At 42.1% G+C, this 24,973-nt stretch overlaps 1 protein-coding gene across 1 annotated transcript in view; it reads right to left on the reverse strand.

The window, feature by feature from the left end:
* TMEM108 (transmembrane protein 108) overlaps window positions 1-24,973 on the reverse strand; it is a 327,045-nt gene that overhangs the window by 259,516 nt on the left and 42,556 nt on the right. Inside the window, exon 3 of the mRNA XM_043540806.1 lies at window positions 8,536-8,615. The gene's annotated coding sequence lies outside the window, so the exon portion shown is untranslated. The remainder of the gene's footprint in view (window positions 1-8,535; window positions 8,616-24,973) is intronic.

The following is a 24,973-nucleotide window of genomic DNA, read 5'->3' on the forward strand; positions in this document are numbered from 1 at the left end:
TTACATAAGAACCTGAAGTGTAGGCAGATTATAATTTACAGAAGAATACAATTGCTATAAATATCACCGATACTTGAGCTGATATCCTCTGTCTCATTCCCTTCAATAAACTACCAATCTAGATGGTTACACATACCTGTTTTGGGGGCATTATTTTAGTGTCTGATTCATTTTGCTAAACAGATGGAGTCAGTTGAATGAACTGGGAACATCTGGAATAAATGACAGCATATGTCTGAAGTGGAAGTGTATACACTGATTTCAGTCAGCAACTTTGTATCCAATCTAAATTATGGGTGCATTTGAGTAGACTAGGAATTTACAAAGCTCAGTCATTTCCCTTATCTTACAATATTATGAATCTGGTATTTTAGCACACTCCTGAAACTAACTGATGTACACCTTGTCAGAGAAAAACTGTGTACTGTTTATCCATATTCCTTCATGATCTTATTTTTCTTACCATTTCTCTTATAATTGGCATTCTGGTCTTATCTAATACAAGGTCACAACAGTCTCTTTCACAGCTGTTTTCTGCTCGCTTCGCACTATCCCTGCTTCTACAAATCTCGCATTATTAAAGCTAGAGTTAGCCCAACTCCTGCTCAATATAGAGGCCTGCATCCAAGTTCCCTTTATCTACTTCCACAGCATGAAAGGACAAGTGGTATGGCAAAAAAAAACCCTACAGTGGAATCCAGCATAGTTTCACATTAGGGAAGCAAAAGCGCATCGTCAGAATGGAACTTCCCTTCTGTATGACAAACAACCTGCTTTCTCATTCCAATCTGAGCCTGGAATGGAGACTGACAGAGCACAAAATTATGTGGTTTGTATGCATCTTCTCAGGGTAGCCTGGGAGGGCCAGGGTGTTAAGAAGATTAGTGAAATGGGTTCTCTCTTAAATGTATACAGAGATTACTTTTTAGGGTTTTTTAAACAGACATTTCTGAAATCATTTTCCCATGCATTTCCCAGCAGCAATAAGGTAATAGCACATAACTGCTTCATCAAAACATAGTCTGATCATTATGTATTTATACCAAACACATAAAGCATTTGGCTGTGTGTTACTGAGCTGCTTAGGCCCAGGAAAGTTAAACATAACATTATATCAAACTCACTTCTAGCAGATGCTAGCATAAAGCCTCAAGTGAGCGAAAGCGTGCTGAGGGGGAGTTACAGGGCCAGATTCTCCACTGGTGTAAATCCATGTAGCTCACTGAAGTCAGTGAAATGACTCCAAATAACACCAGTGCCTCAGATCTGGCCCATAGTGTTCACGATTTCGGCAACTGCCTTTTCACCAGCAAGCTTGCAGGGGGCAGTGTTGCCCAAAAGGCTCCGTAGTTAAACCGACCTAACCCTCCATGTAGAAAGCTCTATGTCCGCAGGAGAGCTTCTCCCATCGACATAGCTACCACCTCTCGGGGGAGCTGGATTAGCTATGGCAATGAGAGATTTCTCTCCCGTCAGCTTAGAGCGTCTTCATTAACACACTCCAGACATGCAGCTGCGCCAATGCAGAGTTTTAAGTGTAGACTTGCCCTTAATCTGTGCCTAACAGAGGCTTTGTCTACACTGGACGTTCATCGGCAACAGTTTTGTCACCCCCTCCCCTGAAAAGCTCCGGTGTAAACAGTGCTTTGTTGGCAGGAGAGTTCTCAGCTGCTGTTTGTCAGCAGCAACACTGGGCACCTTTTAGCCGCAGCTGCAGCAGCACAGTTGTATCCCTAAAAGGTGCGTAGTATAGATATAGCCTGAGTGACTGGATGGACTGTGATTTAAATCGAGGGTTGATTACACTATCAATCCAGGACTTGAAAGATAAAGACTTAGTCAGATAATGACTGGCTTTCCCACTGGAAGTAGGAGATCTGGCAAGTCTGCAGCTAGATAGATATCATCCTTGTAATAATGCATTCCGATAGCCAGCATTTGTTGGCGGTAACCCTATGACTTCAGTAGCCACCTTCCCAATTGTAGCTACTTCCTGAGGGGAAGAGAAAGGGGAAGTGTGGAGATAAAAGGTAGGGGATCGATACTCAACACATTTGGAAAACAAAGCCAGCATCAGTCAAGCAAATTAAAAACTGAGACAGCATGGGGAGTGTCTTATATCCCTGACCTTTAGAAAACAGGACTTCTCTTTGAATTTGTATCAGCATCCCCAGAAAGTATTCATGATTAAAGAGCTTTTTCCCCCTCTACATTTAACAAGTATATTCAGCCCCCACCCAGCTTTTCAAGCTGACTTTTCTATGCAGGTAATGATCCATTACACAGGAGAGAGAGAAGACCCCAGGCTAGTACTTAAATGGAAATGCTGTTTCTTTAGGGTTAATGGCCATCAACACATTTTAAGTCTTCCTTCTGCATTGTAAATATGCTCCGTCTTATATTGATTGCAGACTGACCAGCAGTTCCACTGCAAAGCAAAGAGGAAAGCAGCCTGGAGCACACTGCAGGGAAGTCGTCCTTATTTCTTTGACAAGGGATTAATCCTCCTACTGTCATGCGGGAAATAAGTCTTTAAAAATGACACTGGGGAAGAAAAAAAATCAACATTTGGGGTGGGAGTGGGAAGACTGTCTCTTCTTGTTAAGTGAAAATTCCTTAAAGCTGGCCAAAGGCACATAGCCACTTTACTGTCACATTTTATTTTCTCCTTTATATCAAAGGTAACAGATTTGCAATGGCAACAGCTCAAGCAGCAGATTCTATTATGGCCTAATATTTAAATGCTGGCAATAGGAAACCTGATGCTATTACTGAGCACAGGGTATAACAGGATCTAGATGACTATTGGTGTGCTATCCTATGCAGTGTAGCTGTGGCTGTGTCAGTTCCAGGATAATAGAGAGACAGGGTGGGTGAGGAAATACCAAGCTTTAGCGTCACACAGTGACCTTTTTCAGGTACTCGGAGTACCTTTTCCAGACCAGAAGAAGAGTTCTGTGTGGCTCAAAAGCTTTGTCTTTCTCACTAACAGAAGCTGGTCCAATAAAAGATATTACCTCCACCTCTACCCCCCCCCTTGCGTTCTGTCCTTACATACATTACAGTACTGGATTCCTGGCAGAAAGCTAATTTGAAGGACCACAAAATGAAACTCACTGGGCCTGATTCTGCTCTCACACCAGTGAAATGCCATTGATTTCAAGTCAGTTATTCCTTTTACATCGGTGTAACTGAGAGGAGGCCTAAGGCCCGTTCTTCCTCTCATCCTCAAACTGCACCTGAGTTTCATTATTTAGATCTCCAGGAATGGGGAATAAATACTTTCCCCATTGCTCTTATTTTAATATGTAATCAGAGGGTATAGAGGAAATAACATACATTCTAGACCACTGGAATCTAGTACTTTAAGCTGGGAAAGGAGCTGGATTTATTTCTTCATGCCACACCATCCAAAAATAGCGCATCTCTCCAAATCACCAATTTAATGCTAAACAATATTTACTTTCCATTCCCCCTCATGAATAATGGAGGACATCTGATTTCCTGTTCACACTGTCAGCACTAAGACAAACAGCAGCAGTTTACTAGCAAGGGTCTGTGTACGGGGCATGGGGGAGGGAATATTGTAAAAATAATGGTGCAACCCTTTCCCTCTTGCTATTGCAGTAGCTTTCGATGCATTGTTTTCACAGTTGTACTTTTACTAGTTAATTAACAAAGGGATACGTTTCTATTTCTGATGCACATAGGGCCAAATCTTGCCCCAGCTGTTACCGTGTGTGGGGAGCAGGAATGTTACAGGAATTCTGTAGAGACTTGCAGGTAAGATGTGCAGCATAATGCACTTTGTTGCTACTTCAACAGGAGCCGCTTGCATTCTTGGCTAGCATTTGCACCCGACCGTAGTAGGCTCACCAGGTTACTCAGGCTGGACTGGATACACACCCTAGCTCACAGACCTGGCCATTTCCACTTAGCTAGACGTCTCACCTCTCTAAAAATCAACCCAACGTTAGGCAGAAGCCCGCCCTACTATTTTCACCAGTGGAGAAGAGTCTCCTTAAACCCTCTTTCTCTTCAGCGGACCAGAGAGCAAGGGGAAGATCTGATTCTCCTCTTATTTAGACCTCATGTAACTCTTACCACACTTCCATTCAGCTACCCTCTAGTTTATATGGGTGTACATGGGAGGATTAGGTGCACAGTAAGTAATGTTTGTGGAAATACCATTCTTTTCAAATGCCTACTCAAAAAGGGGAAAAAACTTGACTTAAGAAAAAATGTTTAACTTTATTTAACTTGTAGAATGATGTGAGCATCTTGAATGGAAAACCAGAGAAACGAAGAGTACCACCAAACGGTTTTGCCCCTTTTGCTGGCAAGGCCGATAAAACACCTTCATGACAGATTCTGTATTGCCAATCCCAAACATTCAAAAAAAATAATCATATATCAGACCTCAAAACATTTAAACTCATGTAAAAATCATGAGATTTTAAAAGAAATAATAAATTTGGGGTCCATTTTTTCTATCTTCTGGGTTTTGAGTCTTTAGGATACAGTCAGGTCATGTTTTTCAGCTCTTCTCTGCAACCTCTTAGCCTGAGGTCTAGAAATGTACTATCTGCCACAGAACAACATGATTCCACAAGCTGGGCCTTTAAGAAAACACCAACTCTTGGTAAAAATCACAAAAGTTGGCAACACTGTAGATTACAATGTTAAAGATTCAAATCCATCCCCACACATAGATAAATCAGGCAAAGATCCTCATCTCCAATGATATCAGAGATTCCTGGTCAAACTTGTTGCCACTGATCTGCTGGCTAGGAGGAAATGTCCTGGTCTCTAGGGCAGAGTAGTATTAATAAGCACTGTACTTTTCTTAGTTTAAATGAATCAGGGAAGACCCTGCACTGTTTCACACACGTGCACAAAGAGGTAATGTACAAAATGTATCCCCTTCCCAGGCTTTGCCTTTATTCTTAGCTGAACTAACAAAGCCTTGAGTCAGGACTGTACTTAACAAATACAAAAACCTTGACCTGAGCTCCTTCCTGAGTTGGCTTGTCCCAGGGCTTTTCTATGACAAATTTCCTGTCTCTCATGGGTGGCGGGTAACATAGGCTGGGGGACAATTTCACAAAGACGAGAAAAAATTGAGTCAGATCAGTTGTGGAGAAAGAATTTAAACCAGAAAAAAGTGAATGAGAATTGGGAAATGTTTCAATACATTTTATTAGATGCTCAAAAAGTCACAATCGAAAAAGAAGGCCACACCGGATAGAAAACAATCTGGCTTATAGGCAAAGTGAAAACATCTATAAGAATGTTTTTAAAAATGGAAGAAAGGGGAAATTGATAGTAATGAATGTAAAGCTAGGAATTGTAACCAAAAAAAGTGCAAAGGGAAACAATATAATGAGAAATGTATGGCTGCCAAGTTAAGGACAATAAGGAGTTTTTTTCCAGTATCTTAGGAACAAAAGAAATCCTAACAATGGTATTGGTCCATTACTAGATGGAAATAGAATTCTCAATAATAATGCAAAGAAGTCAGAAGTGTTCAATCAATACCTCTGTTCTGTATTTGGGAAAAAGACATATAATATAATGAAATATTTTCCATTACAACAGTAACTCAGAAGGATGTTAAGCACCAGCTACTAAAGCTAGCCATTTATATCAGCAGATCCAGATAATTTGCACCAATAGTTTTTAAAAAGCTGGCTGAGGAGCCTTATTGATTTTAAATAAGTCTTGGATCACTTGGGTAAGGTCCAGAGGACTGGAAGAAAGCTAATTGTGTGCCAATATTTTTTAAAAGGTACACATGATTACCCATGTAATTATATGCCTGTCAGCCTAACATCTATCCCTGGCAAAAAAGGAAATAAAAATTACGAAATAAAAATTTGGCTGATACAGGTAACAATGTTGATGTGACATACTTAGACTTCTGTAAAGCACTTGACTTGGTAGGTACCACGTGATAGTTTGATTAAGAAACCAAAATGATACAAAATCAACATGGCACATATTAAACAGATTAAAAACTGGCTAGTTGATAGGTCCCAAAATTTAACTAAATGGAGAATCATCACTGAGTGGGTGTGTTTCTAGTAAAGGAATATCCAGTAGAGACCTCTGTATTTGGCACTGGTGAGATTGCTACTGGAATACTGTCTAGTTCTTGTGTCCACAATTCAAGATGGATGTTGATAAATTTGGAGAGGGTTCAGAAAGCCACAAGAATGATTAAAAGATTGGAAAACCTGCCTTCTAGTTAAGGTGCTCCATTTGTTTAGCTTAAAGAAATGTTTAAGGGGTGACTTGATCACAGTCCATAAATCGTAGATGGGGAACAGAAATTTGGTAATAGAGGGCTCGTCAATCTAGCAGACAAGAGTTTAACAAGATCCAGTGGTTGGAATTGTGCTAGACAAATTCAAACTAAAAAATAAGGTGCACATTTTTGACAGTGAGAGTGATTCACCAAGAGAACAATTTACCATGGTAGATTCTCTCAGTAGAAATTTTTTATTCAAAATTGAACATTCTTCTAAAAATGCTCTAGTTCAAACAAGAATTAATTCAAGGAAACTCTATGGCCTGTGTTATATAGGAAGTCAGACTAGATTATCTCAGTGGTCCCTCCCGGTTTTATAATCTATGAAAGTCTACATCCAATCACAATTAAATCCAACTGCTGTAAAAGGTCAGACATGGAAAGGTACATGTAACTGAGTGGAACGTAGCTGGTTATTTCCACTTCAGCTAATACATTAATTCAAGACAGATCAAAAAAAAAGACAAGCCAACAGCAGGCTTTGAAAAGGGCTACATCTGATATTATTTTAATTATTCTGCATTTTAAGTAACCCAATTTAACTAAGTAACCCAAGTAACTATCTGATATGAATTCATCAAACAAGAGCCTGCATTCTAAACTGTATCATGTGAAAATAGTCAGAACTGTCCTCATTGGAAATGCTTTTGACTTCCACATGGGAAAGCATGAAGACTGTATGATTCCCCATGGGGAAAAAACCTACAGATTTGCAGAGTTGCTTTCTTAAAGCTGCATGGCTATACTGAGATGTCCAACTCCTGTGATGCCTGTAAGTATTTCATCCTTTAACTATTGTGGGAAATGATGTTTGCAAGACCCCATCAGAAGTATGGAAAATGTATACAGCTGATATTCACTGGGTCTGTCTGAAGCTTGAAATGCAACCCCTACCCCACAACCCTTACTTTAAATATTGAATCACAGTCTAACCCCAAGTTGCTCATGGGGCTGTGTGCTTTTGCTTTGCATAGGTATGACAACCAGCTCAGATAAAAGCTTTAAAAGGAGGGCGCTCCAAACAATACTTCTAAAGGAGTAAATAATAAGAGCAGAAAAGGAGAGAGGCAAATGAGGTGTGATTAATACCACCCAGTTCTACAAACACACAGAAGATTTCCCAAACTTTTGTACCACTTGCATTGAAACATTTTGAAAGCATACATAATAGATCACTTGTCTTCATATTATACACATTTTAAAAGTTTTTATGTATTTTCATGCTTACATAGAAAACTTCCATCTGTTTTTTTCAAAGATAATTTAATCTGATAGTTTGTGAGAGATGTTTAGCTTTAGCTCACAAAATAGCAACTATTAGTTAAAACGCCCAAAGCAAATACAGCGAGATCTGTATTAAGCGACCACTCTAGGGAACAAAAATCGGTTGCCTGATGGAGATAATATTCCAAAAAAAGAGGAACAAAATTTTATACAGTACACGAGAAGATACTCTGCAGCAGCAGCCTCCTGTGAAAAGTTTCCCTGTAGCTTACTCCAATTGGTGGTAGTATTAAGAGTTGAGCTAATGTACAAAATATAGAGAGGATAAAAATTACTGGTAGCATAAGCAGATTGTTCCACTACAATCAATCTAGTTGCTGTGCCTGCTTAACTCAGTTGACACTGATCCAGAGTTCAGTAGGTCTATTACTCCTTTTTAAAAACGTTAAGGTTTTTAAACTTCTTTCTTTAAACTGAATTTTTTTAATTAAAAAAATTAAGCTCATGCAAAGGTATAATAAATCATTAGAGGCTTGACCATCCCATTATTTGCAGACATGTAACGCTTACTGAAGTGAACAGAGGCTGCATGAATGCAATTGGCTGGATACCTGGTCGCAAGAAGAACTGAGACCATTAAAAAAACCCACTTGATTGAACCACTAAGATGGTTAAACTGAGTAACCATATTGCTCTATCTTTTGACCTTCCTCATCCTGTCCCAATCCCTAACTGACTGCACCATGTTTAAAGTGAGGCCATTATCCTGTAACTGGATCTGCTAGAGTGGGACCTTGCGCCCATTCAGAACCTCACTGAAGACAAGATATCTTACAAACGAAGGCCCCCTTGGGAGAGGGACCATGTCCGTCTGTTCTATAAAAACCTAGCATACTTTTGGGTTCTGTAAAAAGAATAAAGTAATAATAATACAATGAGAAAGATCTACTGTAGGTAAAGTCCCCACTAAAATAATCATACAGTAATAGGTGAGCACTTACCTGGACCTCACTGGAGGGCTCAAGTCATCTCCTCTGAAATGGAGGATACAAAATTGACCCAGCAGCTTTGACACCAGTTACTAAAGGAGAAAAAAGAATAAAATATCTCAAAGGCACTGAGTGATAACCATCCCAGGCACCTCCAGTGTGAACATACAATTGCACCAACATTGCAAAGGTACAATGGAACCTGATCCCTGATCATTTGCTGAGAAGGGGAGGGAATCTGTTTTCATTTAGGAATGTGACTTTAAGACTTGTTACCATCTCTATTTGTCTGTTGTAGCAAAGTGTTAATCTGTCCCAGAGAGATTTGGAAAAAATATGCAGCTGCAGAGTAGGACATAAATGGAGAAATTACAGAATGTTTCTTTATGCTCTTCTGAGTTTATCCCTTTCTTTTATGACCACTGCAGGAGTTAGAATTGGGGTTATATTTACATCTGTTTTGATTTGTTGCCTTTGTCTATAACTGTAGGTGCTGTTATAACCTCCATTATAAGTGGTATCTGAATTGGTTTCTAATATCTTTTCCAATTTAACATCATGTTATTTTTTTACAGTCACCTAGAGATCAGAAACCTACATTCCAGAGGCCATCAGCTCTGTGAACCTCAGAGCCACAGTGTTTGCTAGTAAATCATAGCTACAACCAAGCTGCCCTAGTTTAAAGGTGAGCAGTTCCTATGTTCTTTCATAACATTGTCTGACCATTGTAGCTCCCAGCTGCACATTCTGACCATAATCTAGATCTCTAAGATGCCTGATACAGGTGCAGAGGTCTATCAGGAAGGTGTGACACTGTCACTTGGCACAAATTACTTGCCTGTTTATGGCCTCAAAAACATATGTGGAATAACACAGCAGATAGGCAATATACAAAAACCTGTAGGAGAACACTTCAACCTCCCTGGACACACAATAGCAGATTTAAAGGTAGCCATCCTGCAGCAAAAAAACTTCAGGAACACACTTCAAAGAGAAACTGCGGAGCTTCAGTTCATTTGCAAATTTCACACTATCAGCTCAGGATTAAACAAAGACTGTGAATGGCTAGCCAACTACAAAAGCAGTTTCTCCTCCCTTGGTATTCACACCTCTTCTGCTAGAAGAGGGCCTCATCCTCCCTGATTGAACTAACCTCGTTATCCCTAGCCTGATTCTTGCTTGCATATTTATACCTGCCTCTGGAAATTTCCACTACATGCATCCAACGAAGTGGGTATTCACCCACAAAAGCTTATGCTCCCTTATGTCTGTTAGCTTATAAGGTGCGACAGGACTCTTTGCAACTACAACAGATAGGGTTACCAGATGCCCTGATTTTATAGGGACAGTCCTGTTTTGGGGGGCTTTTTCTTATATAGGTACCCCTTACCCCCCCCCCCCACACACACTTGCTATCTGGTCATCCTAACAGCAGATGGACCTAGAATGTGTTTGGCGGACCCACCTGATCAACATCCTCTACAGCAAACAGGGAAAGATAAAGAATGAGCTCTCAAAAATGGATACTCTCATAAAAAACCAACCTTCCACACAAACTTCCTCGTGGCTGGACTTTACTAAAACTAGACAAGCCATTTACAACACACACACTTTGCTTCTCTACAAAAGAAAAAGGACACTAAACTTTCTAAACTACTACATGCCACAAGGGGCCACAGCAATGGTTCCCTCAACCCACCCAGCAATATTGTTAACCTATCCAACTATACTCTTAGCCCAGCAGAAGCAGCTGTCCTATCTCGGGGCCTCTCCTTCTGCCCCTCCACCCCCACAAACATGATACAGTTCTGTGGTGACCTAGAATCCTATTTTCGACGTCTCCGACTCAAGGAATATTTCCAACACACCTCTGAACAACATACTAATCCACAGAGACCTCCCTACCAACACTACAAAAAGGATGCTAGGTGGACTCCTCCTGAAGATCGAGACAGCAGACTGGACTTCTACATAGAGTGCTTCCGCCGACGTGCACAGGCTGAAATTGTGGAAAAGCAGCATCACTTGCCCCACAACCTCAGCCGTGCAGAACACAATGCCATCCACAGCCTCAGAAACAACTCTGACATCATAATCAAAAAGGCTGACAAAGGAGGTGCTGTTGTCGTCATGGATAGGTCGGAATATGAACAAGAGGCTGCTCGGCAGCTCTCCAACACCACTTTCTACAAGCCATTACACTCTGATCCCACTGAGAGTTACCAAAAGAAACTACAGCATTTGCTCAAGAAACTCCCTGAAAAAGCACAAGATCAAATCCACACAGACACACCCCTGGAACCCTGACCTGGGATATTCGATCTACTACCCAAGATCCATAAACCTGGAAATCCTGGGCACCCCATCATTTCAGGCATTGGCACCCTGACAGCAGGATTGTCTGGCTGTGTTGACTCCCTCCTCAGACCGTACACTACCAACGCTCCCAGCTACCTTTGAGACACCACTGACTTCCTGAGGAAACTACAATCCATCGGTGATCTTCCTGAAAACACCATCCTGGCCACTATGGATGTAGAAGCCCTCTGCACCAACATTCCACACAAAGATGGACTACAAGCCATCAAGAACACTATCCCCGATAATGTCACGGCAAACCTGGTGGCTGAACTTTGGGACTTTGTCCTTACCCATAACTATTTATTTTACATTTGGGGACAATGTATACCTTCAAATCAGCAGCACTGCTATGGGTACCTGCATGGCCCCACAGTATGCCAACATTTTTATGGCTGACTTAGAACAACGCTTCCTCAGCTCTCGTCCCATAACGCCCCTACTCTACTTGCGCTATATTGATGACATCTTCATCTGGACCCATGGAAAAGAAGCCCTTGAGGAATTCCACCATGATTTCAACAATTTCCATCCCACCATCAACCCCAGCCTGGTCCAGTCCACACAAGAGATCCACTTCCTGGACATTACAGTGCTAATAAGCGATGGTCACATAAACACCAGCCTATACTGGAAACCTACTGACCGCTGTTCCTACCTACATGCCTCCAACTTTTACCCTGATCACACCACACGATCCATCGTCTACAGCCAAGCTCTGCGATACAACCGCATTTGCTCCAACCCCTCAGACAGAGACAAACACCTACAAGATCTCTATCAAGCATTCTTACCACTACAATACCCACCTGCAGAAGTGAAGAAACAGATTGATAGAGCCAGAAGAGTTCCCAGAAGTCACCTACTACAGGACAGGCCTAATAAAGAAAACAGAACGCCACTAGCCATCACCTTCAGCCCCCGACTAAAACCCCTCCAACGCCTTATTAAGGATCTACAACCTATCCTGAAGGATGACCCAACACTCTCACAAATCTTGGGAGACAGGCCAGTCCTTGCCTACAGACAGCCCCCCAACCTGAAGCAAATACTCACCAGCAACCACATACCACACAACGGAACCACTAACCCAGGAACCTATCCTTGGAACAAAGCCCGTTGCCAACTGTGCCCACATCTATTCAGGGGACACCATCACAGGGCCTAATAACATCAGCCACATGATCAGAGGCTCGTTCACCTGCACATCCACCAATGTGATATATGCCATGTGCCAGCAATGCCCCTCTGCCATGTACCTTGGCCAAACTGGACAGTCTCTACGTAAAAGAATAAATGAACACAAATCAGATGTCAAGAATTATAACATTCATAAACCAGTCAGAGAACACTTCATGTCTGTAATCGCGTGACCAGAGAGATTGAAAGTTGCGATATTACAACAAAAAAACTTCAAAACCAGACTCCAGCAAGAGACTGTTGAATTGAAATTCATTTGCAAATTAGATACAATTAACTTAGGTTACCTTGCATAATGACTTAGCCACTCCCAGTCTCTATTCAAGCCTATTTCCCCTTGTTTTTCCTACCCCCCCCCCCCCCCGATGTTCTTGTTAAACCCTGGATTTGTGCTGGAAATGGCCCACCTTGATTATCATACACATTGTAAGGAGAGTGATCACTTTACATAAGCTATTACCAGCAGGAGAGTGGGGTGGGGGGAGAGAACCTTTTGTAGTGGTAAACACCCATTTTTTTTTTCAGGCTTTGTGTGTATAAAGATCTTCTATACTTTCCACAGTATGCATCTGATGAAGTGAGCTGTAGCTCATGAAAGCTTATGCTCAAATAAATTGGTTAGTCTCTAAGGTGCCACAAGTACTCCTTTTCTTTTTGCGAATACAGACTAACATGGCTGTTACTCTGAATCCTTTTTTCTTTTTGGTTTTGTACAGCATTTGCTCCCTGGACATCTGTTGTAATATTTTTGTAAAATTGCCATATTTTAAATGTATATTATATATTTGAACTGTGTTCACTCCAATGTCCACGTCACAAGGAATTTTCCTTTAAGGTGATACCATCTCTCAGTTAAAGGACTTTGCTAGTTTATTTGTTTTAAAAAGAAAAAAGTTGAATACACAAAACACATGTATTAAAATCAGAGGGAGCACTTTATATACTCTACTCTAGAGCACATTATTAATTATGAAACCATTCACATGGTCACTTCTATCCTTATAATACAACTTCTTTCCAAATCCAGCACTACTCGGTTTCAACCTTTTATATTTAATCCATATGCTCTGTAATTATAGAGAAATGAATATTTTATCTCCTATTTTATGATAACCCCAGGCTGTTTAATTTTAGAACATGAACCATATTTTAAGTAATGCATTAAAATGTAATATATCAACTAAAATGACTTTGCTTTTTAAATAAATGGATACACAGTCTGATCCTTAAGGCACTTTCTTCAGGGACTGTGCTTCCACATAGTTCCCAATTACTGTTGTCCCCAAACAATGGGGGATTCACACTGCAGAGCTGTTCACCACATAAGATAATCCAAGCTGTGTCAATACTACATTATAATGGGGAAAACCAAGGGGGGCAGTCACACAGAGTAGCTCCCCATCACAAGCCCTGCCCTTTCCTGTCCTGTCTCACCTGCCCATACCCAACATGTACCATGGCGGGGGCTCCTACACAGTCTGGGATAGCAAAGACAATGTCAGAGTTGGTGCTTCCATCCCTTTCCATGCTTCCAACCCACATCTGTCCTGCGTGGCTTCTCTCCACCCATAGACTTGAACAGGGGAATTGGACCCTGATCATCAAGATCTTGATCCAAAGCCCACTGAAGTCAATGGGAAAATTCACATTGACTTCACTGGGCTTTGAATCAGGCTCCTATTCATATAGCCACTATGTGGAAACCAGGTAACAAGACCCTGTAAGGATAACTAAACACTAACAAAAGCACAAGCTGGTCTTGAAAAATCTCAAATATTGTGATAAAGCAAACTAGCTATCCTATTCTACAGCAATGGTCCAATACCACTCTTGCAGTATTACTACTGATGTGTTTTGGATCATTACAGCCATTTTTTTATATGTGAACTTAGCTTATGTGACTGGCTGAGATCACAGTTTGAGATGGTGCAGCTTCCAGGAAAAGAAAAACCAAAGACACAGCAGAGGACAACTCTGTTGTGATCTTATGTCTAGTGACTTGTACGTTATGCTCTTTTCATCATTTTAGTCATTCATTTTCCAAATGTATAGGAAATGCCTGTCCTGGCCTTTAGACACTGTACAGTTAATTAAAATGCAAGCAGACACTTGATAGGTCAGAAATCCTTCAGTGCACCCATACAAACTTCATTCCTCTCCATTTCATACCTTTTCAACCTCACTCACTGAAAAACATGGGACATGTCATACAGCATGCCCTAAAGGTCAGTAGATCCTGGCTTCCTTTGGCAAATCCACACAAAAGATTCAAGAGTTTTTTTTTTCCTGGTCTCAGATAAAGGCAGTAAGCTGATATGTTCCCAAAACAAGCCCCTTAAGAAGAACAGCATTAGGCCTAATCATGTGGATTACTACATCACTAGTCATTAATAATCCCTCTGCAGATAACAGTAAGCAGTGATAGGTCTCAAGTGATGTTCACGTTCTTGTGGTGAGATTACAGTAGAACCTCAGAGTTATGAACACCAGAGTTATGAACTGACCAGTCAACCACACACCTCATTTGGAACCGGAAGTACACAGCCAGGCAGCAGCAGAAACAGGAAGGGGAAAAAAGCAAATACAGTACAGTACTGTGTTAAATGTAAACTCCTAAAACAATAAAGGGAAAGCAGCATTTTTCTTCTGCATAATAAAGTTGCAAACCTGTATTAAGTCAATGTTAAGTTGTAAACTTTGAAAAGAATAACCATAACATTTTGTTCAGAGTTATGAACGTTTCAAAGTTATGAACAACCTTCATTCCTGAGGTGTTCGTAATTGTACTAATTTAAAAACTGGAATTTCATGAACCTGTTCTCTCCCACAACCAAAGGAATTAGAGATACCAATGCCACACTTTGATCTTCATTTGCTTTGGTGTAACATCTGCTGAAATCAAAGGAAGCTGCCCTCATGCAAATGAGGGCAGAACTGGCCCCTGAGATGAAGTAGTATTAGATTTGACATAGAAACCTGTGATTGGCTACAGGGAACAGAATGCTGAAGGCCATGCCATTTATTCTTAGGGGACCAAGAATAAAAAGAGGATGTGCATTATTAAGAGTTTTCCATTAAGAACTCAAATCTCAGATGTCAAGGTCACTGCATTTAGTAAAAATCAATACTCTAGCCCACACATTGCAATGATTCACACCCCATGTGTCACCGAGCGTGCGTCGGATGCAAGTCAAGATCAAGATTCATCTTGGTCATGGATAGAAAAGTTAACAGCTAAGGATGCTGTTGTTTCCCAAAAAACTAGTTACCTCAGTGTGCCACTGATGCAGATGAGTTAATGCTAGTTTCTCTGGTTATTGTTTATTATCTAGTGACCTTAAACTGTAATAATTAGCCAAGGCAAAAACTCACCAGGCTCCTGAGTCGGGGAGAGGCTTTCATAATATTATGGAAACCGGGGATACAGCTATCTCTCAGTCTGAAGCAGTCTGAAAACTGTAGGAAAAAATGCTCCATATTCTCTAATTGAGTTTCATATAGTTGCATAATTGGTGGGATAACTCACATGACTGGAGTACTGTCATGGATGGATATAAACTGTTCAGGAAGGACAGGCAGGCAGAAAAGGTGGGGGAGCTGCATTGTATGTCAGAGAGCAGTATGACTGCTCAGAGCTGCAGAAAAATCTGAGTCTCTGGATTAAGTTTAGAAGTGTGAGCAACAAGGGTGATGTCATGGTGGGAGTCTGCTATAGACCAGGGGGATGAGGTGGACGAGGCTTTCTTCAGGCAACTAACAGAAGTTACTAGATCACAGGCCCTGGTTCTCATGCGGGACTTCAATCAGCCCAATATCTGCTGGAGAGCAATACAGCGGTGCACAGACAATCCAGGAAGTTTTTGGAAAGTGTAAGGGACAATTTCCTGGTGCAAGTGCTGGAGGAACCAACTTGGGGCAGAGCTCTTCTTGACCTGCTGCTCACAAACAGGGAAAAATTAGTAGGGGAAGCGAAAGTGGATGGGATCCTCATACAAGGAAGAAAGAAGAGCAGCAGAATACGGACCCTGGACTTCAGAAAAGCAGACTTTGACTCTCTCAGGGAACTGATGGGCAGGATCCCCTGGGAGAATAACATGAGGGGGGAAAGGAGTCCAGGAGAGCTTGCTGTATTTTAAAGAATCCTTATTGAGGTTGCAGGAACAAACCATCCCGATGTATAGAAAGAATAGTAAATATGGCAGGCGACCAGCTTGGCTTAACAGTGAAATCCTTGCTGATCTTAAACACAAAAAAGAAGCTTACAAATGACCAGGGAGGAGTATAAAAATATTGCTCAGGTATGCAGGAGTGAAATCAGGAAGGCCAAATCACACTTGGAGTTGCCGCTAGCAAGGGATGGTAAGAGGAACAAGAAGGGTTTCTACAGGTATGTCAGCAACAAGAAGAAGGTCAAGGAAAATGTGGGCCACTTACTGAATGATGGAGGCAACCTACTAACAGAGGATGTGGAAAAAATTAATGTACTCAATGCTTTTTATGCCTCAGTCTTCAAGAACAAGGTCAGCTCCCAGACTGCTGCACTGGGCAGCACAGCATGGGGAGAAGGTGACCAGCCCTCTGTGGAGAAAGAAGTGGCTCAAGACTATTTAGAAAAGCTGGACGAGCACAAGTCCATGGGGCTGGATGCGCTGCATCCAAGGGTGCTAAAGGAGTTGGCGGATGCGATTGCAGAGCCATTGCCGATTATCTTTGAAAACTCATGGCAATCAGGGGAAGTCCCGGATGACTGGAAAAAGGCTAATGTAGTGCCCATCTTTAAAAAAGGGAAGAAAGAGGATCTGGGGAACTACAGGCCAGTCAGCCTCACCTCAGTCCATGGAAAAATCATGGAGCAGGTCCTCAAGGAATCAATTCTGAACCGCTTAGAGTTGAGGAAAGTGATCAGGAACAGTCAGCATGGATTCACCAAGAGCAAGTCATGCCTGACTAACCTATTTGCCTTCTATGACGAGATAACTGGCTCTGTGGATGAGGGGAAAGCAGTGGACATGTTATTCCTTGACTTTAGCAAAGCTTTTGATACAGGCTCCCATAGTATTCTTGCCAGCAAGTTAAAGAAGTATGGGCTGAATGAATGGACTATAAGGAGGTGAGACAGTGCAAGACCAGATGGCTATAGAAAAGTAGTGGGAGATAGATATATTAGCTCCAGGCTAAACAAATCCCTGGTACCAGGATAAGTTAAATGGCAGCTGCTTCAGGTCAATTAAGACACCTGGGGCCAATTAAGAACTTTCCAGAAGGCAGGGAGAATGCTAGGTTGATTGGGACACCTGAAGCCAATCAGGGGCTGGCTGAAACTAGTTAAAAGCCTCCCAGTCAGTCAGGCGTTGTGGATGTCAGGAGCTGTGGGAGGAAGTTGTGCTGTTGGAGAGACTGAGCAGTACACACCATATCAGGCACAAGGAAGGAGGCCTTGAGGTAAGGGTGAAGCGGAGCTTGAGGAAGTGGGGGCTGCTGTGGGGAAGTAGCCCAGGGAATTGTACGTGTCATGTTTCTAAAAGGTCAGCTACCATAGCTGATACTATTGGGGGCCCTGGGCTGGAGCCCAGAGTAGAGGGTGGGCGCAGGCTCCCCCCTTCGTGCCCCCTCCCCCCCGATTAATCACTGAGACTGGGAGACAACAGAGACTGTGCAAGAGAGGATAGCTTCTCCTCACCTCCCTTGCTGGCTTATGATGAAAATGGCTCAGTAGACTGTGACCCTTGTCTCTAGAGAGAGAAGGATTATGTGGAGGGTCACAATGAGCCTCTGAGGCTAGCGAAATCTGCCAGGAAACACAGGACCCATGGAGACAAGGACAGAGCTTTGTCACAGTGGATAGAAAGCTGGCTAGATCGTCAGGCTCAAGGGATAGTGATCAATGGCTCCATGTCTAGTTGGCAGCTGGTATCAAGTGGAGTGCCCCAAGGGCTGGTCCTGGGGCCGGTTTTGTTCAGTATCTTCATTAACGATCTGGAGGATGGTGTGGATTGCACCCTCAGCAAGTTTGCAGATGACACTAAACTGAGAGGAGTGGTAGATACGCTGGAGAGTAGGGATAGGATACAGAGGGCCCTAGACAAATTAGAGGATTGGGCCAAAAGAAATCTGATGAGGTTCAACAAGGACAAGTGCAGAGTCCTGTACTTAGGACGGAAGAATTCCATGCACTGCTACAGACTAGGGATCGAGCGGCAAAGCAGCAGTTCTGGAGAAAAGGACCTGGGGATAGAGTGAACGAGAAGCTGGATATGAGTCAACAGTGTGCTCTTGTTGCCAAGAAGGCTAAAGGCATTTTGGGCTGTATAAGTAGAAGCTTTGCCAGCAGATCGCGGGACATGATCATTCCCCTATATTTGGCAGTGCTGAGGCCTCATCTGGAGTACTGTGTCCAGTTTTGCGCTCCACACTACAAGAAAGATGTGGAAAAATTGGAAAGAGTCCAGCGAAGGGCAGCAAAAATGATTAGGGGGTTGGAGCACATGACTTATGAGGAGAAGCTGAGAGAACTGGGATTGTTTAGATGGCAGAAGAGAAGAACGAGGGGGGATTTGATAGCTGCTTTCAACTACCTGAAAGGGGGTTGCAAAGAGGATGGATCTAGACTGTTCTCAGTGGTACCAGATGACAGAACAAGGAGTAATGGTCTCAAGTTGCAGTAGGGGAAGTTTAGGTTAGATATTAGGAAAAACTTTTTCACTAGGAGGTGGTGAAGCACTGGAATGAGTTACCTAGGGAGGTGTGGAATCTCTTTCCTTCGAGGTTTTTAAGTTCAGGCTTGACAAAGCCCTGGCTGGGATGATTTAGTTGGGGATTGGTCCTGCTTTGAGCAGGGGGTTGGACTAGATGACTTCCTGAGGTTTCTTCCAACCCTGATATTCTATGATAATCATACCTGCTAATTGCACATGCACAAGCTCCACTCATCTACTTGTAAAATGGATTCTTGCCCTTGTGGCTGATTTAAAGCCAATGGAGTGAATGCCTTTGCTCTTTATTGAGCTGGATCTTTAATGCCTCTCCCAAAGAGGTCAAACTCTGGCAATTCTGAAGCCTCGCCCAGCTCAAAAACAAAACACAAAACCATGGACAAACAGAAAGCAGTAAATAAGCTGACAATGAATGCACAATCTCTGGTCTTCAACTTCTGCAACATTCTTTGAGGAAAATAACGGCATCCTGAATGGATGTTTGACCTGTGACAGGAGTGCAGCTTTGGGCCTATGAGTTACTGATTAGTTGAGAAAAAGAATTCTGGTTGCCTTGATGTAAGAGGGCAGTTGGGTTCATTATGTCTGTTTTTCCATTATTTTAATTAATGATTATTACAGTAGCCTCCAGCTGAAAATTTCATCTCAGTAACATTTCCTTTTACTTGTGGCACCTTAGAGACTAACAAATTTAGTTGAGCATAAGCTTTCGTGAGCTACAACTCACTTCATCGGATGCATGCAGTGGAAAATACAGAGGGGAGATTTTATATACACAGAGAACATGAAACAATGGGCGTTACCATACACACTGTAACAAGAGTGATCAGTTAAGGTGAGCTATTACCAGCAGGAGAAAAAAAAGATCGTTTGTAGTGATAATCAAGGTGAGCCATTTCCAGTAGTTGACAAGAACATGTGAGGAACAGTGTGTGTGTGTGGGGGGGGGAATAAACATGGGGAAATAGTTTTACTTTGTGTAATGACACATCCACTCCCAGACTGTTTTTTTCTCTCCTTCTAGCAATAGCTCACCTTACCTGATCACTCTCGTTACAGTGTGTATGGTAACACCCATTGTTTCATGTTCTCTGTGTATATAAAATCTCCCCCTGTATTTTCCACTGCATGCATCCGATGAAGTGAGCTGTAGCTCACGAAAGCTTATGCTCCAATAAATTTGTTAGTCTCTAAGGTGCCACAAGTCCTCCTGTTCTTTTTGTGGATACAGACTAACCCGGCTGCTACTCTGAAACATTTCATTTTGCAATATCATTACAGTGGTGCAACAAACCTGGGGCAAATGTGGGGGTGCAGGTGAGGAGGGAATCTGTGTATGTAATGTAGTACCATCAGTGACAGGAAAAACCCCTTCCATCTCTGTGGAGAGCATCTACGCTACAGCAGTGTAACAGCAGTACTTCAGATGTGCTGCTGTAGCGCTTGTGTAGACATAGCCTAGGTCTCACTGTTCTTTCATGCAGTGTAACAACTAACTCCATTTCATTATGGATATTTTTAAATGGCTTTCTAAAACTGCCTGCTTCTTGAGTATTTTCCCAGAATGGCTGCTGGCTATACAGCCCCATTTCAGTAAGTTACTTTGTTTCATTGTGTTGTGCTGAGATGTTTCTGAATTGTTTGAACATTTATATTTGGAAGATACAGGGCACAGGGTGCAATGATTCAGCTCCTGGAAAAACAAAAAACCTGGTTTCAAAAGCAAGGTCCTTATTCTGTTGGGTGCCCTTCATGCATGAAAATAAACAATTCCCAGAGAGGTTCAGGCTCTTTTCTGTCTGGCTCCAAATCTCCTTCTCACTGTGGCAGATGGCAAGTGATTCAAAGGTCCGTACCATGGTTGTGTTGTGTCTTCTACAGATAATTATGTGCATTATAGTTTTAAAATATTCTCTATACCTACTGTACAGTTGTCCTCTAAAAGAACAGATTCATCATCAGAACAACACTTAAGAAGGACAAGTATAAGCAAGTGTGGAGGACATGAGGAATTTCTGGATTATTTGTGTGTGTGTGACTCAGTTTTCCCACTCACTTGCGTTTTGTTACCCACTTGGTATGAAGGGGTTAATCTCTTTCCCAAGACAAGAGAATAAGTGATGAAGTGACTGGGAGTGAGTCACACAGACATGTCTGGGTTGGTATGAATGGACTATCAAAATTGTCATAGTATGCCCTAGTACTGCCAACCTCAAGAGATCAAAAATCATGGCTGAGACCCTCAACAATCATGAGATTGGCTCCCAAAATCATGAGGCTTTTTTTTAAATCATGGTTTTTCATGTCTTGACTCTTTAAATTCCCCTCTGTTCCTTTGCCTGTGTGAAAGACAGATGGAGACAAAGAGAGAACTTTTGTTTAAAGAGTCCTTAACGCACACAAAAATGCATACCTCTCCCTGGCAGCTCAGATGGAGACTACTTACCATCTCCTCACAGCTAAGATAAATGGATGGTAGTTCCCCTCCTATTTGACCCACTTCTCTGGTTCCTGCTGCCCTGGGACTTCTCTACCTCAGACCTATTAGAACCACTTGCTTCCACCCCAACCTCCCCCAGGCTTCTCCTCTGCATGGGTCCAAGCCAGCACAACTTCCCAAACTCCTCCCTCCCTGGCATCAGGACCCTCTGTCTGCTATAGGTCCATATATAAAGGCAGGGCTCAGTGGCCAGGAAGGCCTGCATCCTCAGCATTGCACAGAGCTCTGCCCAGATTCCAAGCCCTGAAAAAAAAATCACAGGATCAGAGGAGCTTTTCCATACCATCATGCCAATTCCTCCTGCAGGTGCCAAAATCCCATGACTCACAATCAGTTTGTGAGAGTTGGCAACACTGCCTTCCCCCGGCTGATCAGAAGGGATGCCCCTTACCCACCACTCCCCCAGGCTTGAGAAGCTGCCATTTCATGCCCTTAATATCCCACCCCCATCACTATCCTCTGCACCCTCAGCCTGCCTTCCTGCCCTCAAACTTACTATACCACATTATACTGCAACCCCTAAATCTGCCTCCTGCTCTCCCCATTCACTTCCTTGCTGGCTTCAGTCTTACTGACAGTAACAGAAGATGGTGGCCATTTCCAATAAGGGAAAATCTGTAAGGTGGCAGCTTTTCATCCTGTTTCCGAGAGACAGGTAAAGCACCCCCCAAAATCTCTGGAGTCACGATAAAAATGGCAAGACTTTGCTATAATGAGCTCCATGAGAGTGAGTCTCAGAGAGAGCAAGCAAGGTATAAACATAAAACCCTTCAAAACGTGTACAGTGCAGTCATTAATTGGAATGGCAGATAGGGTGGAGTGTTGATGCTTCAACTGGAGTTAGTCTATGCGAAGGCCAGGAGAAACTCCACAAGCACAGCAGCAAGAGTGTCCACATTGGTGCACAGTGGCATCTGCCCAGACCTGAAAAATTTTCTTCAGAGGGAGGATGGCAGTTTGGTTTCCATGCTGACTCACTCCTGAAGCTCATAATCAGAAAGACCTGAACTGTGTGCTAAACTTATGGTATGGATAAATACCACTTAACTACATCCTTATCTTGTTGTCAGGAACATAGTCCTGAGAACATGCATCCTCAAAACAGTGTACTGAAGTCTCGTAGGATGATTTTCTTTGAGATTCTGGCACATGCTGAGGTACTAAACCCAAGATTTTTAACTGGAATTAATGGATATGCTACAACTATTAGTACTATTAATTACTGGGTTTGTGTTATCTCAGGTAATGTTATTAATGACAGTCCCCACTGAGTGCTTGGATAAGGTCAATAATTTGAGTTACAAAAATCCACACACAGTAATTTAGTGTTGCAGAAATACAATACAATTATGTCAAGGTTCCTCCCCCACTCTGAACTCTAGGGTACAGATGTGGGGACCTGCATGAAAACCTCCTAAGCTTACTTTTACCAGCTTAGGTTAAAACTTCCCCAAGGTACAAATTAATTTTATCCTTTGTCCTTGGAATATCCACTGCCACCACCAAACTCTAACTGGGTTTACTGGGAAACGTAGTTTGGACACGTCTTTCCCCCCAAAATCCTCCCAACCCTTGCACCCCACTTCCTGGGAAAGGTTTGGTAAAAATCCTCACCAATTTGCATAGGTGACCACAGACCCAAACCCTTGGATCTGAGAACAATGAAAAAGCATTCAGTTTTCTTACAAGAAGACTTTTAATAGAAATAGAAGTAAATAGAAGTAAAGGAATCACCCCTGTAAAATCAGGATGGTAGATACCTTACAGGGTAATTAGATTCAAAACATAGAGAATCCCTCTAGGCAAAACCTTAAGTTACAAAAAAGACACACAGACAGAAATAGTCATTCTATTCAGCACAATTCTTTTCTCAGCCATTTAAAGAAATCATAATCTAACGCATACCTAGCTAGATTACTTACTAAAAGTTCTAAGACTCCATTCCTGGTCTATCCCCGGCAAGAGCAGCATATAGACAGACACAGACCCTTTGTTTCTCTCCCTCCTCCCAGCTTTTGAAAGTATCTTGTCTCCTCATTGGTCATTTTGGTCAGGTGCCAGCGAGGTTACCTTTAGCTTCTTAACCCTTTACAGGTGAGAGGATTTTTCCTCTGGCCAGGAGGGATTTTAAAGGGGTTTACCCTTCCCTTTATATTTATGACAAATTACATTACAATGTGTCTCTTCCTTGGGTATTTGTTAATATGCAAGCCAACATTGCATTAGCATACAGCATGCTGCCTTAATCCAATTGCATCAATCAAATCTTGTGTGATAACTCTGTTCATGAAAGAATTACATTCCTTACAAAAAATTTTACAGTTTTCAACTATTCCCCCCCAGCTCCTAAGCCTTGTGTCAAACCTAAACTAAGGATGGGATTGCTATGGCAGCCATTAATCTGTTCAAAAAACAAACATACAAAAACCCAAACAATCCACACTTACTTGGCAGCCCAGGCCACAAACACTGGTTTCAGGCAAAAGACATGCAGTTAGCAAAAGATGCCAATTGCTCTAGAGACATCCATGCTTTCAAATGGTGTGAAAGAGGGGGCAATACCAAATTCAGTCCTTGATTAAAGACAAACTGTGATCCCAAACTCCTCACAGATGCTCATTGGGCATATTCTGTGCACGTACACTTCCAAAAATGCATTTCCGCCATTAAAAAAACAAACACTTTCTGAATGTTGCTGTTTCAAGCTTTGTTTGCTAGCCTTTGATCTCCATCTGTCTGCTAGCCTTTAATTTATCATGACATTGTGGCTGAGCAAAGCCACAGCATTAGAAAACAGTTTCTTGACCCATAAGCAAGACACTGTAGAATTGTCAAGATCAGCCCGTGTGCATTTTCAATCTGCAGTGGTAGTAATAGACTGACAGAGAGGTCCCTTGGAAAACAACTCTCCCCTGAGACCTGACAAACTCACTACACCAAACACGTCTTGCAAGATATTTATCCAAAAAGAGTAATATGTAAGGTATTAACCGCAAGCTTGTAGCTTGTCAAGACTCAATCATTGTGAGATGTATGTACAGGTAATATTTAAGGAATAATGTAACTATATTGAAAGTTTGTTTTATGGTCTTGAAGTAAAAGTTGGTCACCAAGGAATGATATGTCTCTGTGATGGCCCATGCAAGCAGGAGAGAATTGTCACCCCTCCCTGGCTAGCCAGTGATGTAACACAAGGCTCAATTGTCTAGCCTTGCTCCATCCCAAGACTTTCAATGAAAAACCATCAGAGACAACTGCAAACAATCGAAACCACTTGGAGGTATAAAAAAGGAGTATTACAACACACAGGGGATCACCCTGTCTATGGATAGAGACAAAAGACTGGAGAGAGGCACACTATATCCATTCTCTGAGGAAACATCTTGTGGAGTAGGGAGGTGTGACACTCTGTTCCTTGGGGGAACTCCCGGCACTCCCATGTTCATCCTTAAAAACAATTGTGTGGTATCCAGTGCAAAGTTTGTCATATCGGGTGTCTTTGGAAGGCTTATGATGTACTGAGCATTGTTGTTATAGTAATGTTATAGGTTGTAATTTCATGTATATGGTTATGGGGCTGAAAATGTGTCCTCATGGTTTAAAACAACCACAGGCAAAATTCTCCAGGAACAGAGGGGCAGTTCACACCTCACCAGGGCACGTATGGGACAAACCCAGC

The sequence above is a fragment of the Chelonia mydas genome, chromosome 2 (assembly GCF_015237465.2).
Source record: "Chelonia mydas isolate rCheMyd1 chromosome 2, rCheMyd1.pri.v2, whole genome shotgun sequence".
In the NCBI taxonomy this organism is placed as follows: domain Eukaryota; kingdom Metazoa; phylum Chordata; order Testudines; family Cheloniidae; genus Chelonia; species Chelonia mydas.